This window comes from Mastigoproctus giganteus, chromosome 6 (assembly GCF_048544385.1).
Source record: "Mastigoproctus giganteus isolate SK-2022 chromosome 6, ASM4854438v1, whole genome shotgun sequence".
Taxonomy (NCBI): domain Eukaryota; kingdom Metazoa; phylum Arthropoda; class Arachnida; order Uropygi; family Thelyphonidae; genus Mastigoproctus; species Mastigoproctus giganteus.
The window spans coordinates 71,718,515-71,736,277 of NC_143580.1; the positions used below are offsets into that span (position 1 = coordinate 71,718,515).

Below are 17,763 nucleotides of genomic sequence, written 5' to 3' on the forward strand. Positions count from 1 at the left end.
AATAATTTTTTGATATACATAAATATAATAATTCTAAATTATATTGTTTAATTTTTTTATTTATATAGCATAAGTTAATAAAGAATATGCACAAATGTAACTTGCCTTTTTATTACATGCCTATCGAAGACTGTTTAATTGTACAGCCCATTTAATTTATTTTCAATTAATTTTTTTATTTATTATTATTTGGCGTAAGGGGAAGGGCCTCATACATGGTTAGCTTAGTGCTGACAACAAGTTTAAATCCGTCCCTGGGCACATGACTGCTAAATCCCAGATTCTTCAACTCCAGACGCATAGTTTGGTTGGAAATGGGTCATTTGCTACACAGTGGACCTTCTATTCAGACGCACAGTTCCTTTAAATTCCTTATGGTCTCGTTCCTGGCTTCGTGACTTTCTACAGCATTCTTCCTTTTAGAGCTGCATTCTCCTTCGTCTTCCACTCCCTTAAATAATGTATTTAAAATTGGTTAATTTGGATAATTTTGTTAGTAACGAAATACAAATTTGTAAGCTCATTTTTACGTCCGGTAACTCTGCCACCCACAGAGTAGTTATAATAAGTAAATAGAAAGTAAGATGTCTTACTACTCTGTGCTGCCACCTATAGAAGAAAATGTTTCCAATTTTAAATTTGAGTAGTCGGGGGAAAATGTTTGGTTCGCGTTGTGATTGATAGTTTACTTTTGAAATATTATAGAAATGTTCGTATTTGATCGGAGGTGAGTAAAATGAGTGCGCGCCCTATTCTGAATTTAGCCGAAATAATCTTTTATATGAGACTGAAAAACTAAACCAGGAAACCTGAAGTTTATAGAAATGAAACTTTTGTATGGTTCAGCGTTTATTTGTTGTAGCTTCATTCAGCTGTTTTGCAATCATGAAATTGAAATACCACTTGAATACAACCCAAATTTATGAAAGTAGTTGGTCCTTTAAAAGAAATGAATTTGTGAAGATCTTTTAATTTCAAGGAAGTGTTAATCATTTAAATAGCTCCTGTAATGCTTATTTGTTCAGGTACGTTATGTTATTGTATTATAAATTGATATCAAAATACTGTTATAGGAAATAATAATGCCCTTCCCAACTCTCTCATTCTAAATACGCTATTGTTATACTATTTCTCACTGTTGTGGGTGGAGGTTCCAAGCCTTGACGGGTACTGGATACCAAGCGCAAAAGGTGATTATTATGATTATTATTATTAGCCATATGGTGCAAGGAAACCTGAGGCTTATGCTGCACCAGCCAAAAAAAAAAAAAAAAAAATCCCATGTTACCCTGAGAGAGAGAGAGACAGAGAGAGAGTCAGGAATCACCAAGAAAGCAAGAAAGAGAAGAATGATGATAACCAGCTAGGGGACCCTGGATTTGCCAAACCCATACTCACCAGATGTGAGTCCCTTATGCCTGGTGTTACTATTGGTGTCATGTTTGCTTCAGTCATTTCTATTCCAACGGCTGTTTTTCTAATGTAAGCTAAATAGCTATGTTTTCTTCTCTCCTTTATTATTATTATTAATCTCTAATGTGTGGGTTTCCCACCCAGTACAGGTACTGATAGCAAACCCACAAGGTGGTTGTTATGTCTGGCTGTTATTGCTGTTGGTTCTTTTTATTATTATTATATTATTTCTACCTGGTGGGGGATTCCACCCCATGATGGGTACTGCTATGAAGTGCACAGGGTGGTTGTTATGTCTGGTTTTACTGATGGTTGAGGAACTCTTGACTATCCTACCAGTGTTCAGGATTGTGACTTTCTGTAATTCCTTGTAGGTGTTCTATGGGACACCTCTTTCTCCAGGCTGTTATGTAGGATCTTTCACACCATACTGGTGGTTGACACGATCATTGGGATGGTTGATACTCATTCCGTGCGCCACATCTCAATGATCTCCTGTTGTTAGGTCCATGTATTTCCTGATATTTTCCTTGTGGGTTTTCTAGAGGTTGCCAGCGTTTGACACTGCTATGTCAATCAGATAAGCAGCCTTTTTCTTCTTATCGACAAGGGTTAAATCTAGTCTGTTGTGCAGGATTGTCTTGTCTGTTGTTATGGTGTAGGCCAAGTACAACTTGTGGGTTGGGTCTGTAGTATGGCCTGGGGTTCGTACTTGTAATACAGTACACTTTCTTTAATCAACTGCCATTTCCTCTCTAGCTTCTAATGTATTATCCTGGTAACCTGGTCTATGAAAGTACTCCATCTGGATGATCACCTTGCATCCTGCAGCTATGCATTGGATCATTTCTGAGGACGGGTGATATTGTTGACATGTGTCATCTAACACTCCAGGCTCCTTGAAAATGTATTTTATATAGTTTCTGCTACCCAGCCTTGGATGACGAGCATGAATCCTTCAGTCTCGGAAGAGCATCCTGCTCGTGAGCCATGCACTGGAGGCCATTTTATCTATGTGGTCTTGATGAGGGACATTGTAGTGTCTACTGTGGAGTGTCTTCTTTGCCCATCTTTCTAGCTTCATGTGTTATGTCTGGGTGGGAGGAGACTCCATGCTTAGGTTGAGTGGGGTATGCCACTTTGACTATCTTATGGTCTGGCTGAGTGCTGCTGTGTTTTTCTGGAAGTAATCCTTCAGGTTAGCTATTGCCGACTTCTGTTGCTTGATGAAGTCTATCAGCTCCCTTCCTCCTTTCCAAGCTGTTCTCAGTCTCTGGATGGCTGGCTTCAGGTGGTGTTAGCAGCACTTGATTATCATTGTCCTTGCATTTCTTGTAATATCCTCCAGCTCAGTGTTAACTCAATCTGTCATGCCAAAGGAGTATGTTAGTACTAGGTGTTTATGGCTTTACCTGTGCTCCCTCCTTTCAGCTTTGCTTTGAGCAGGCTTGTGAATCTCTGATGGTATTTTTCTTTCAGGCAGGCCTTGAACTCCTTATGCTCTAACTACTGTGCCTGTGTCATCCCTAAGTATATGAAGGTCTCTCCCCCTGTCATGGCTTCAATCTCTTTACTAGTCTGCAGCTGATAGTTTCAGCCAACTAATATCCCCTGGTGCAATCTGCAAGTCTTGCATTTGTCTAGACTAAATTCCATTCTGATATCATTGCTGAATTCTTCGGTGATAGAGTTGTTGTTGGAGTTTCTTCTCATTTGCTGCATAGAGCAAGATGTCGTCCGTGTACATCAGGTGGGAGAGGATGTACAGGTTTTTCTTTCCTTCTTTGAAGCTATATCCATACTTGTTGTTGGACATGGTGGATAGTGGGTTGAGCACTGGACAGAACCACAGTGGGCTCAGGGCATATCCCTGAAAGAATCTTCTCCTGATGGGGATCAGTCTGGTCGTGTTGCTATCAACCTTGATGGTCATACTCCATTTTTCCATGGTTGCTTCTAGGAAATTTGCCACTGTCAGATTGATTCAGCATCTCTATTAGCAAGCTATGAGGCATGGAGTTAAAACTCCTTGCTGTAATTGATGTAGGCCATGTACAGATTGCGACAGTTCTTGTAGGCGTGTGCTATAACTGCAGCATCAGTGATTAACTACTCCTTGCATCCTTCACTTATCCACTTGCATCCTTTCTGCTGTTCAGCCTGTATTTCGCTGGGTTTCTTGTGTCTTGGTCTTTAGCCTTCAGATATGTGATTCCTTGAGTAAGAAACTCTGGGTGCCTTATCATTGTGGGTGGGCCCCAGTAGCCATGTTTGCAAGATTGCAAGGCTCTTGCAAACATAGCTACTGGGGTGGGGTTTGAGACCAGCTGTCGGTAATCGTGAATTTTCTCCTCAGTTTCTTGAGTTAGTCATTCTCAATTTCTCACCCAGCCAAAACAGATAAAATGGTGACGGTTGTTTGGGTTCTCATGGGCCGCAAGAATATTTCCTTACCACCACTGATTATGTATTTTTCAGAATAGGATGCAATGTTTTTTTTTTTTTTTGTTTTTTTTTTTGGTCGACGTTAATTTTTACAACTTTAATTGAATGAAAAACTCCAGCGATACCAAATACATGAAACTAATAAGCAGTTCATGGCTGTTGGAATGCCGTTAAGTATTGTGGAAGGTACTTAGAAAGTTCTAAGGAAGAAGTAGGTGTGATTAACTCTCCCCCTCTTTAAGTATCCCAAAACACTTAAAGCTCTCTGGGTGAAGGGAGCATCACAATACAAAAAAATGGGCTGCTGGCTGGACATGCTTGGTATAAATGATGTGGGTAGGTATTTCAGTCTTCCTCTTGGAAACCTATAATGGACTCAATGAATAACTGAAAGACAAAAAGGGAAAAAAAAAAAAAAAGTCTCAAGGCCGGGTGCTATTAGCAAGTCAAAATCCAAGGATCCTGACTAGAAATGCATTTGAAAGAAATAAATCATTCGGGTGAACTACGTGCTAGGTGCTTGTGCGAACAAGTTTATTTCTTATACTGGTAGTTGTGGATGTTGTGTATTCCTGGGGTTCGCCATTTGTGGGACTTCCTGATCAACTGTTGTACTTTCTCCCGAATCTCTCATTCTCTCATCTTTTATACATCCTTGGTTTTCTTCCATTCTAGTTCTATCCAGGAGGTTCGGCTGTTATGTATTATTTCACTGCTCCATATGTTGCCCCAGAATTCCTCGATTGTCTTCTACTCGGGTTGTCCGTTTCCATCTTTTCCATTCTCTCCGATATTCTTGTAGAAGGCTCTTTGGTTTTCATTAAAGATTCAGTCGTTTATTTTTCTCTGGGAGCTCTCTTTGTTTCGGCATAATCTCTTGCTGAGTGCGAAGAGATTCTGCTTCAGTGTGTCTAAGTATTGTCCTATTCTCTGATTTTTGGTCTCGTGTTTGCTGTGGACATTGTGTTTCTTCAGGATGCTCTTCACTTTTCCGGTCACTTTCTGACTCCTATTTCCCTGTTGGTACTGGATTAATTGGCCTATCTTCACTCTTAATTCTTTTATTTTCTGCTGAAGTCTTCTTTCCCAAGCTGGCAATTCCTTGATTTTTCATTTCTTCTGCTTTTGGTTTCTCTTCAATTAATCCTAGTGGCTACTAAAGCAGCTCAGTATGCGGATGTGTGGATGGCCTCCAGTGTTGCAACATTGTTGTCGAAATAATGTGGTATTATATCCTGATTAAGGTGGTCCTGTGATTCTTCACAGGATTCTGTTGGGTCTCTGCTTCGGTATCACATGGGTCCTCGTGGGGTCCATTCCTTTGAATTTTGTCAGGGCCTTCTTCCACTCGTCTATTCTGGATATCATGACCTCATCTCTTTCCACTTTTTTAGCTGCTCTGGGTTATATTTCTTCGTGCTCTCGTTCCATGTTGTCCATATTCTTTGTTGTTTCTAATTGATTGCTCACATCCTGCTTGATTTTTTCCAAGATTGCAGGAGCTGTCAGGTTCTTTGTGATGATGGGCCTGTTCTGGTCAGCTATTCACTGTTCAGTAACCTGAATATCTGGGAATCATTCCAACTACTTGATATTTAGTCTCGGCATGTACATTGTCGTATCGGTCTCCATCGTGTGAACGTATGTTCACACGATGAATGTATTCGTTTCGATGCTCCACTTTTCTTGCATTTTTTTTCTTTCCTGGGTGGTCACTAGCGCAGTTGTGCAGGAAGCACTTCTAGGTGGTTGGGCTGGATGTCTTTCCCTTTCTTTTGTGGTAGCCATATGGGGGACTGTGCCACTTGCTTTGCTCTGCTGTGTTCCTCATGAGACTCCAGCTTTTTGAACCGACCCTTCTGCCTAAGGCAAATGACTTTATCCTGTGCCACACTTGATGCAGTATGATTATTATTTCTCTTCGACATCAACCATGTATGGAGGTGTATGCTATACAGGTCATATACAGGTATATGACCTGTATAGCTTTGTCTTACGTCCATTGGCAGTGTTAGTTCTTGGGAGTGACACTAGATGGAGCCACTATGCACCCCTGTCATCACTTCAACCTTGGGGAAGATTGGTCTGTTGATGCAACTTTCATGATGATTTTATTATTATTATAAGTGTATTTATCCACTAAAACACGGACCACCCCAGGATGACTATATTCCAGTGTGTTGACTATATTCCAGTTGACTATATTCCAATGCAACAAACTGAGTTATGAGGTACCACATGTACAATGGATTACAAGTAGAGTATGTGCAGGCTTGACCCGGACTGTTAACAGAATTTTGCTTATAAATAAAAGGTTTAAATTATAAATAAATAAATAATTTTTTTTTTTTTTTTCTGTTTATACTCCGGCACGACAACCAAGTCAGTAGAGTTTACAATAAATCGTCAATACAAATATTTATCGTATTTAGTAGTCACGGGCTTGAACCCCGATCCACTCAAGGAACGCGTGCTATATACAAAGTTTGAAAATTATACATATAGTCCGAAGTGAAACAAAATTATATGCAGTAAGGCATTATTGATGCTAGTGTCCATCACAGATTCATCAGCTGATAACAGTTCTCTAGTGTCTTCTTTCTGTAGAGCTTATCTTTGCTAAATTTATCTGGATGGATGCTTAATTTGTTGATCTCAAGTGTTGTTTGCAGGAAATATATCCATTGGAGAATTATGATTTTTCGTTGTTGGCCACAGATGCAGGCAAGAACCAGGGGTGGTCTCTTCATGCCTTCTTTGGTCTGGAGATAAATGCTGATACAGTTGGGCATCTAGTCTGAAACACTGCATTAGAGTGCAGTGTTTCCCAAAATGTGGTCCACAGCTCTGTACTAGTCTTTAGAAAATATAAAAATAATCCGACGATCCTATTATTGTAACATTCATGAATGCAACATATTAAATTCTGATTCTTAAAAGCATGTAATTACGATTGTTTCGGTTTTTCTCTGCAGTTTGGCAGAGATCACTTTCTAATCCATTATTTTTGTTTCTGCACAGTGTTGATTTCTAAGTGTGTACCTTACAAATAGGTGCTGTTGAGTGATTTGGTATGATTGTTAAAGAGTTCTTGGGTAATAATTTGTGATTTAATGTCTATTCCCATTGTATTGTTTGAAAATTTCCAAAAATTATTTCTTAATGTATGTAACTTGTAATGAACTGAAGTAAGTTGTGTTTTACAATTAACCAAAAAAGGAAGTCTTAATTGAAAGAATGATGATATTTTAAAATCACTTAAATCATAGATGTAAAAATGTTTAAACTTATGTCACATTTGATCATGGTTCAACTGCACTGGTTGAGTTGTGACTGCTTAGCTACATTTATAGGTAGCAGTGATTAAAACAGTATTGGCTGCTGGCATGGGTCCTTAAGTGATGTATGTAGATGCAGATTTGCACATTGCAAGATCGTGCCTGTGGGCTCCCCTGAAAAGTGCATAGCTCATTGTTATGCTGACAAATTGGGTGCATTTAAACCCATTAAAATGAAATTTTAAGCTTTTCCAGCTTTGGCCATCCCTGGTATAAATGGATATTTACTCTCAAGAATGAAGTTGAGACCTCACCAGATTAGCATTGTACTTACCATTGCCCCCCTCGTATCCTTATTTTTTTTGGAGTTCATTCTATTGTTCGAGTATAGTGTGTGCTGACCTTATTTTTAAGTTCAGTTTTTTTAGGCATGCTGACGTGTGTACCTGTTCTCTTCACCACGTCTCTGCCCACACATGACATCTCGACTATGTCCAGATTTTTGTGATTTTTTTACTTAGTTGTTTTTAAGAAAGATTTGTGAAGTCAATCCAAATTTCATTGAACAAATACAAATCTGGCAATTATTATTTTTTTTCCATAATGTATGCAGTGCATTAAATTTCACACCTGAAATTTAATGCACTGCATACCTAACTTGTTTGTTTCACATATAACTTTGAAACTGAATATCATGAAAACAATTTTGTAACAGTGAAAGCAAATAAAATTGTCAACTTTAAAATCATTAATAAAAGGTCAAAATACATACAGTGTACTACAAAATGAAATATATTTATACAGAGATTATTCTTTTGAAAACAGATTTCATTTTAAAAAATACAGTATTGTATAAAATCTTAATAACAGTCATTCAGCTGAATGACTTATTAAGATTATTTGTGCAACCCAAATCTCAGTAATTCAAAATTTTTTTATGCAAATTTTGAATTATCCATAACATTGTAAATTTTCAGGTATAATGAAATTTATCATTATTTCTTGTACACTAATGAAAATTCAGTTTTAGTGTAATTGGATATTTTCCTTTTTTTTTTTTTTTTCTCCAAATGAACCACTTATAAGATTTCTAGAGAAAAAGAATTAAATCATGAAAAAACATTCAGGCTAGTTTTGTTATGGTTTTACTTAATTTTTAGTATAGTTAATAAATGGGAACTGTTTCTAAGGCAGGTTATTGCAATGTATAAACCAGCGTTAAATGTAATGCTTCTCCATTTACGTTTGCACTCAGTTTTTTGTGAAAATGAAAAAAATGTGGCTGCATATTGTACCTTTTCTTACTCAGGAGTTAAAAAAAAAAAACTGGGTTTGAACGAAATCATTCAGGAAAGTGGAAAGCATAAAGAGCATGCTACTGATTTTTATTATTATTTTTTATTTATTTATTATTATTTTTTTTTTTTTAATTTTTCCAAAAAAAAAAAAAATTCCATTTTCTAAAAGAATAATTAGCATTCTTTATATTTTCTTTCTCTAGCCATATTTTTTTAACTCTGGAACGCTCAACAGTGTGCTTTAGAAAATAAATTTAAGTGTTAATTAAGTGTGCCTGGATTTGCTTCTCCCCCCACCGTTCTTTCTATTCTTGTAATTAAAATGTTTGTTGGTGAATATACCAACAAACATTTGAATTACAAGAAAAAATTTAACTTAAACAAAACAATGCACACACAATAGTGTGTGCATTGTTTTGTTTAAGTTAAATTTTTTAGTCAGATTTAGATTTGTCTTATACAGTAATACCCCAAAGTTACGCGATAGGTGGGTCCGACGAAAATCGCTTAAGTCGAATTCGCGTAAGTCGGGGTACAACTTTGCATATAAATACATATAAATTTTGTTTAATTGGGACCAAGGACTAACAAAAACACTAGTTTAAAAGAAAAATATTTAATAAAATTGCAGTTATTTATACATATTAATACAAATTATGTATTAAAAAAATAAATGAGTTACGTAAAAAAGTTATTTCGTTGTCGATGGCTTCATAAAATCTAACAAATTCGTCTGACGACACAGCGCCTTCTTTTTTTACGCAGAATTTCTTCGTAGCAAGCTAATAATTTTTTATTCCTTGCTTTGTAGCTATAACGCGTTCTTCGTTGGGCTCTGTTTTCTAAAATTTTTAAGCCCTTTTCAATTGAGCTGTGACACCTTCTGTCAAGATTGCAATTGCCATGTGCTTTTCTGGTGGAATTGGGTCTGAAATGTCGGATAATTCAGTGACGTTTTGCTCACGCATCTCTATGAGCTCATTCATTGTCAGCTCCTCACTATGTGAATCCAACAGCTCGTTGACATCATCACCATTGACTTCCAAATCTAATTGCCTGGCAAGATTAACAACTTCTATCATGTGAGCGACATGATCAGTTTCTGGCGTTTTTTTTCGTCTCGTTTTTGAAAAAAAATGGACAAAGTTTCTTCCAGACACCATTCAATGTTTTTTTGTGAATTTCATCCCAAGATTCTTCAATGATTCTTACGGCATCTAAAACATTAAATTGTTTCCAAGTCTTTAACAGATATCTCACTATTTTGTCTCATAGCTTCATTCAGACGTGCAAACGAACGCCTCGTGTAGTAGACCTTGAATGTTTTGATGACTCCCTGGTCCATCGGTTGAAGCAAGCTGGTTGTGTTTGGAGGCAAAAACACAACTTTCACACGTGGGTCGAAATTAATGAGGGTGACCGGGTGCATTGTCAATAAGAAGCATCACTTTAAATGGAATCTGTTTAGACTTGCAATAACGTTCGACTTCGGGTATGAAGTGGTGACCAAACCAGCCCTCAAAAACGGAAGCTGTCACCCAAGCTTTATGATTTGACTTCCAAATCACTGGTAAGCTAATTTTAGATATATTTTTTAAAACTCTTGGGTTTTCGGAGCGATAGATTAAGAGAGGTTTTAACTTGCAGTCACCAGCTGCATTCCCGCCAACCATCACTGTCAATCAGTCTTTGGAAACCTTAAAGCCTGGAAAGTTTTTTCTTCGTGAAAACGATGTAATTTCCGACAAAAGTTGAGCAAGAATTCGAACGTACATATAAATATGACAGTTGGAATGCAAATTCTTGTATATGTATGCAGCTCATGCGGCAGAAAAGTTGAATTTTGTTCTTCTTTCGCTCTCACTCTCCGCCGTCGCACGGTATATCGATAGCAAATGAAAAACGACCTTGAAGATAGTGGGCGGCAGTGTTGCCAAACGAAAAAATCAAGAATCGCGTAAGTCGGGGTATTACTGTATTCAGGTTGTTTGATATAGAAACTTTTGTAGTGGAAAGTGATGTGTTCTCTTCTGGGATTTTTTTTTGGCTGATGCCGTATAAGCTTGCTTTCTTGCATCATGTGACTAGTATTGCTAAATCAGGTCTGCAGAGTATCCAACCAGAGAGAGAAAAAAAATCGTGATTTGGCAGAGTATATTTCAATAAGTTTCCCAATTAAGAAAGCTGGACACAAAAGTAAAAAACTTGATTAAACGAGTAAAAAAATGTATTAATATCTGTTAGTAATTTGCTTATCAAGTTTCCTCTATTAATCTCTTTATTTATTTAAAAATGACCAGTGTTAACCAAACATGGATTTAGCAGAGAAACATTTTATTATCAAATTGAGTAAATAAATAAAATCTTTATATTTTCAGATGTAGTTTATTTTAGTTGATCTATACTATGTATGTACAGGCACTCCTCTACTTACGTACAAAGCACAAAGTTTCTCAAAATTAATAAAAATACTGTATATCAAAATTATATCGACAGTTTTGAACCACGTGTGAAAAGTACCAAAATCAACTGCCGTGCATATGGTAACGCTACATCATCTACCTGCACACCCATCTGCTGCCACTGCATGTCTATTCCCGATCCCTCAGGTTTTTTGTTGTTTTTGTTCAGAATAGGAACAGTGTTTTTTCCTGTTACAAAAGATATTATTTCCCTAACATGGCCCCAAAGCAAAAAAGAAGTGAGAGCAGTAGTGGTAAATGGCACTCTTACAATGGAAATGAAACTAAACATTACAAAATGAGTGGAAAAGGGTGAGAATCAGGCTGATGTAGCACGCGTGTGTTGGGCTTGAGTCACTCTACCATGAACACAATTTTCCAGAACAAAATGCAAATTCTTGAATGTGTAAAGCAATTTGTGCCAATGCAGTTGACAATAATAAGTAAGAAAACAAGTCCAGTGATTGAGGAAATGGAGAAACTTTTAAGTGTGTGGCTGGAAGGTAGACAATAAAAATGAATGCCTTGTAGCCTACAACTCATTCAAAGAAGAGCAAAAGGTTTATTTGAAGACTGAAAGTGCTGCTGCAACACCTTTTAATGCAAGTCATGGATGGTTCCAACACTTCAAGACTTGAACAAATCTGATGCACATTAAAGTGAGCAGTGAGGCAGCTGCCAAACAATATCCAGAGTTCTTGTGAGACATTATTGTTAATGAGGATTACAAGCCAGAACAGATCTTTAATGTAGATGAAACTGGTCTGTTTTGGAGAAAAAATGCCTGATCGCATATATATTATGAAGGAAGAAAAGAAAATGCATGGGTACAAGGCAGCAAAGGACCAGCTAACTCTTCTGCTGGGGGGAAATGCTGCTGGCAACTGCAAACTCAAACCACTGTTAGTGTGCCTTGCAGAAAATCCAAGGGTTTTCTCACACAGGCATTATCAAGGCTTTACTTCTAGTCATCTGGATGTCTAACTTTAAGACCCATGTTACTCTCGAAATCTTGAAGAAGTGGTTCCACAAACTTTCATACCACAAGTAGAAAAGCACAGTGCTGAAAACATCCTTCCCTTCAAGATCCTCTTAGTACTGTACCATGCTCCTGGGCATCCACCTCATCTGGATGATTTTCATTCTAATGTTAAAGTGGTGTACCTGCCTCCCAATACTATCTCTCTCTCTTACAGCCAATGGATTAGGGGGTTATTGCTACATTTAAGGCTTATTACACACAAACTTTTAAAGGAAGCCTTAACAGCAACAGAAGGAGAGGGTGGAATGACCTTAAAGCAGTTTTGGAGGGAATATAACATCAACAAAACAATCAAGAATATAGATGCTGCCTAGCATGAGATAACATCATCAAATATGAATGGGATCTGGAGGAAACTCATCCCACAATTGCTCATGACTTTATATTAATTAATTAATTATTATTAGCCGTATGGTGCAAAGAAGGCTAAGGCTTATGCTGCACCAGCCAAAAAAAGAATTAATGAATTATCCCGACAGAGAGTGAGAGAGAGAGGAGAAGGGAATCACCAAGAAAGAAAAGAATGATGATATCCACTCAGGACCTTGGGTGTGCCAAGCCCATACTCACCAGATGTGAGCCCCTGGGTACATTTCAAGAGGTAGAGTCAGTCTCGAAAAACAATTGGATCTTGAAGTGGAGGGTGAGTGTGTTTAACAATTGTTGGAAAGTCACTCTCAGGAGCTGACCAACGAAGATCTCTTCAAATTTAAGAAACAGATACAGCAGGAGGCCACTGAAGAGGAAGAAGTTGTTGAAAAAACTTTCACCTGCAAGCAGCTGGCCAAAGCTTTTCCTTTAGTAGATAAAGCACTATCATCTTTTGAGGTTCAAGTTCCAAACGCCAAGAGGTTCACCAATGTGGCAGCAGGTATAAACCATGCCATTGCCTGTTACAAACTAACCTACAAAGAGAAGAAGAAAACTGCAGATTAAAATCCATAATTTTTTCAAGAAAGTGGAAAGTGGACGTGAACATATATGGCATCCACAGGTGGTACCTGACAGTACCATTTACAGGTATTAGAAAAAATTTCTTTTGAATAAATACTGTACTCTATGGTATTAATCATTGTGTGTTTTTTCTGCCTCATTTAACTTGGTTACAAATCTTAAAATGCTGTAAACAATACTGCACGTACAGCCTGGTGAAGTTTGTTGGGGGTTTTATAATCTCGGTGAATTGGAGTTACATACAAAATGGACTTACATACATGAAAAAAAAAAAAACTCAATGAAGTACATAAGTCGAGAAGTGCCTGTAGTTCTCTAATTTATTGATGATGTACCCTATACCCTCTGTTTTATGCATTATAGCACCTGCATTGTAATTTGCTCTGTGACATGCTGGCTATATAGGTTATATACCGTATATTAATATAGTAAAGATAATTTATTTATTTTACATTTAACCTGCTATAGGAATACAATAATTAACATTAACTGAAAAAAAAAAATCTTATTCTGTCATAACTTTTTGTCACTTTCTTTGCCTTCTGGGTTTAGAAATTAATCAACAGGTTTATCCATAACATATTGTACTTCTGATACATTGAAGCTACTAGTGCTGCATAAGTGAGTGCCTTTCAATTCACAGCAAAGAGTAATTACTCAGAATTGTAGCCATCTCTTCTGTGGACAAAATTAGGAAGAATGCAGGCTGTTTTTATAATTAGTTTGTCAAAATTAGGTTTCACTAGTAAACCAGAAAGGAATGCATGCCATGTGTTTGCAAATATTCCAGAAATTGTCAGCAGTTCTTCTAGCTAGCATAAGTTAAATCTGTAATTGATGTTTTGGTTCTATTCAGGTTTCTGCAAGGATATGGTTTATTACCGCTTGTGGTAGTGGAGTGACTTGCATGCTGTGGTATGTTTAACTAACCATTATTCATTCTTATACCCAGAATGGATTTGTTCGTTATGTGACAATTATTTTCATGTCCATATGCACCAGCATCAATGCCAATAAACTAGTTTTGGGCATCCAGAAGTTCTCAACAATACAGTTTATGAATATATAATTGTAGTGTAGAGATTTGCTTAGTTTAGGACATGCTGCCCATGTGTGCTTACCATTAGTTTCCCCAGTGCAGTTTGGGAATTGAGATTTGCTATAACACTCTTCCACAATACTTTACAATGCTCCTTGCATTGGTTTTGGCATTTCCAAAGGGCAGTGTTCTCCCCAGGACCTATTGAATGGGTGCACTGCCCAGTGAATTTAACTGACAGCCCGGCTAAAATTTAAGTGATTCTCACGATACCATATGGTACTGCTCACTGATCTCGATCAATATTAATTTGAACATACTATGTAATCGAGGTCAATGCGACAGGAACATATAATGTTAAATTATGCAATTAATTTTTGCTCTGGATCGCTTAAGTCACGTTTATAAATAACAGAAAATTTTATAATAATGCGAAGTATTACATTTCCCCACCTGGCTAATTCATAATGCCACTCGGCTGGCAAAATTTTCTGGGGAGAACACTGAAGGATATTTAATATTTTTCATGATATGAAATTGTTTTTTTTTTTTTTTTTTTTCCCAATAGTTGTGCATACAGTGGTGCCCTACAAAGAACTGGTAATGTAGGGATGCAAAATTTATTAATGACCTTCTTTCATTGGCTGTAAATCTTATCCATAGTATTGCTGATGACAGGCATTGCATTCCACTTTCCAGTTTGAGAAACCTTGCCCTGCACTGACAGCTTCAGCTTGTCGAACATCCACTACCGATTCCTTAAATGCTGATGCAGGTAATTATCCAGAGGTGCAAAGATAAATTAGTTGATTTCAATTCTTGTAAAACTCAGTCCTGTCTTATCTTTCAAAAAGGATTTTTCTGTTCCTGTGCTTATATTTGGTGACACTCAGATATCTAGACAAGATCACTTATCTCTCTTAGAGATTATCTTGACTTTTAATCTCTTTTGGCATAAGCACATCAAAAATATTGCTTTCTCTGCATCTAAAAAACTAGGTTTTCTCTTTTGCTCTCAGCATTACTTTTCTTCCAAGCAGCTGTTCACACTGCGCAAATCCACCCTAACATGGAATATTGTTCCCACATCTGGGGTGGTGTCCCTAAAACCTCTCTCAGGCTTCAAGGTTCCATTCCAGAGAGGGTAGTTAGGTTAATTAACAACCCATCTCTGACAAAATTTCACCAATCTCTGTCTCATAGACATTGTTTCTGTTGCATGCCTTTTCTATAGATACTTCCATGGGCACTATTCTTCTGAATTGGCTTCTATAATTCCTGTTCTCGCTTCCAAACCAATCCAAACATGTGGAACAACTTCCCTTTATACATGTTTCCCGAAAATTACAATATACAGAAATACAATCTAATGTCAACAAGTATCTTCTCAACCTTCATCCCATGCACGGCACTAAGTACTATAGGTTCTAATACCTCTCATGCTTGGAGTTTCCATTAAAAAAAATTTTTTTGTTATGGAATATGCTGTTGAGGAAACTGTCTCACATGCAAATACAGTGGATTCCGGTTATTTGGGCCACCGGTTAATCGGGGCAGCCGTTTATTTGGGGCAAATCTTAAAAAACAAAAACCAATCGAGAAAATAGCCAGGTTTACTTCGCTTAATTGGGACAAAATGCCGTTTAATCGGGGCAGGAGACCTCAGCACTGGAGATTACCCTACGATTGTCTCCGACCGTACCACATAGTTCGGTCGGATTTTTGGAGGTCACAACCATAAAACAATAAAAACAATTAGCAATCACCTGTTTATTAGGCTTTTCTGTTAGTGCAATCTATCATAAACGGACAGTAAACTCGATCTTATTGAATTTGCGATAATACCGACAGCTGGAATTCTGTGGGTTATTATGGTAAAATGTGTTTACACTTCCATGGAATCTTCAATCAAAAAAAAAAAATAATAATTTTCAGAATCTTCTCTTCATTCCTATTTTTAAAGCTTCCTAATTTGTTACTCCGTTCTCACTTGCGCGTGTTGTGTTACTTGCAATTTGTGTGTGCCCTCTTTGTTATTGATTGCTTATCTTTTTACTGTTTTAAATTTCAGTCCCCACCAACAAATGTCAGTGAACAGAAATGTCAACTAGTTTAGTTAGTATGTACATATTACAGTACGTATTAATTATTCCGATTATCACGTATATTCTTCCGATTTTCACGTATCATTTAATTTTTTAATTGGTAAGGTAATAAAGGGTAAATTTGTGCTTGATATATCTTTACTTTTATAGCCTGTGGATAATATTCCTCCTATTTTCGCTAATTAGAATCGCTGTTTAATAGAATTAAAATTCAATTCACAAACGTGATCATAATGACCGGCGCTTACTGCACATCGTATAGTGAACGGTAATTTACTATTTTGAGTTCGTCGTAACGTGATTTGATTGTACAGTGAACTAATTGTAAAGGGGGGGGGGGTAAATTGTATTTTTAACTATTTACGTGAAACTTCGGATAATTGGGGCAGCCGCTTAATCGGGCCAAAATGCACAGTCCCGATGTGTCCCAAATAACCGGAATCGACTGTATACTGTTTCCTTTCAATTACAATGTGCTTTTTTATAAATTAAATGCATTTCTGCACACTGTGAATTTGTGAACTACATTTTCAAATAAAATCGAGAAGCAAACAAAAAATACAACAAAACATAAACAACAAACAAAGCCTCCGACTCTTCAAATACCATACGAATACCAGCCACCTCAGGTTATGCATTGTCTGAAGACTGGCAAGAGTTGGGGATAACCAGTCATTGTGATGTTACTTCATACAAAAGCAAAGCGTTAAGAAGGCTACTGTATTTCAAGTTTACTTTATTGATAACCCTTATTCTGCTATAGCTTCACTTGGAAGCATTTGTGACCATATGTTCATTAGATATTTTTTCTCATTTTTAATCATACAAACTACCCTATCAATTTGGTAGTGAGTTTTTCAAACCCCCTTTATATACTGTAAAAACGTTTTCCACTTGTGAGTTGTATTCCTCCTAATATATTTGTTAATTTTTCAGGCAAACAAAGTGGAGAACTGTAGAAAACCATAAATGCTACTAGGTATCCAAAATTTTGTTCATCATACTAAAGAAACCAAAATATGTATATTTTGATCAACTATGTTTTCTTCAGCTTTCAAAGGAGGAGAGAAGGTAAAATTTGAAATGGCTATTTCATGAAATATTTGTTATAACCATGCACTACTTGGTGAAGAATGAAAACATTATCTCTGTAGTATACTTCAAACTTATGTGTTTAATTTTATTATTTTTTAGCACTTTGGTCAGCAACAGTTCTTCCACAAGTTGAAACATATGGAAAGGAATGATGCATCAGTAGCAATAAACATACTTGAGGCAAAAGTCAGAGAAAATCTGGTGCTGTCAACCACAGAAAAATTAACAAAACAAAACTTGAAAAGCAAATTCTGGAGATAATATCTCAGTGCAAATCAGAAAAATGGGAGGCAAACCATTGGTGACTGTTGGATGTTTTTTTTTCTCTCTGCTTCCTCTCATTAAGCATATGTCTGTCCAACAGAAAATGATAATTAGGTTAGAGTTGTTAAAAGTAATGCAAAGGAATCTCCATCTTGCTCCATCTCCAGAAAGCCAACAACATCATAACACAATAACATCTTTTCTTGGAAGTGTGTATTCCACATTAGGGCTTCCTGTTTGTAGAGACATGCATATAAGGCATTTTGTCTTTTATAGTCACTAACTTGAGCTGCATAACCTGAACTACCAGTTCCTGCAGACTTATCATCATCCTCATTTTCTCACATAACTTCTATTGCTCGTGTAAT

At 36.9% G+C, this 17,763-nt stretch overlaps 1 protein-coding gene across 1 annotated transcript in view; it reads left to right on the forward strand.

The window, feature by feature from the left end:
- Nucleotides 1-792: 792 nt before the first annotated feature.
- DZIP1 (DAZ interacting zinc finger protein 1) overlaps nucleotides 793-17,763 on the forward strand; it is a 32,117-nt gene continuing 15,146 nt past the window's right edge. Inside the window, exons 1-2 of the mRNA XM_090376218.1 lie at nucleotides 793-1,025; nucleotides 16,973-17,107. The gene's annotated coding sequence lies outside the window, so the exon portion shown is untranslated. The remainder of the gene's footprint in view (nucleotides 1,026-16,972; nucleotides 17,108-17,763) is intronic.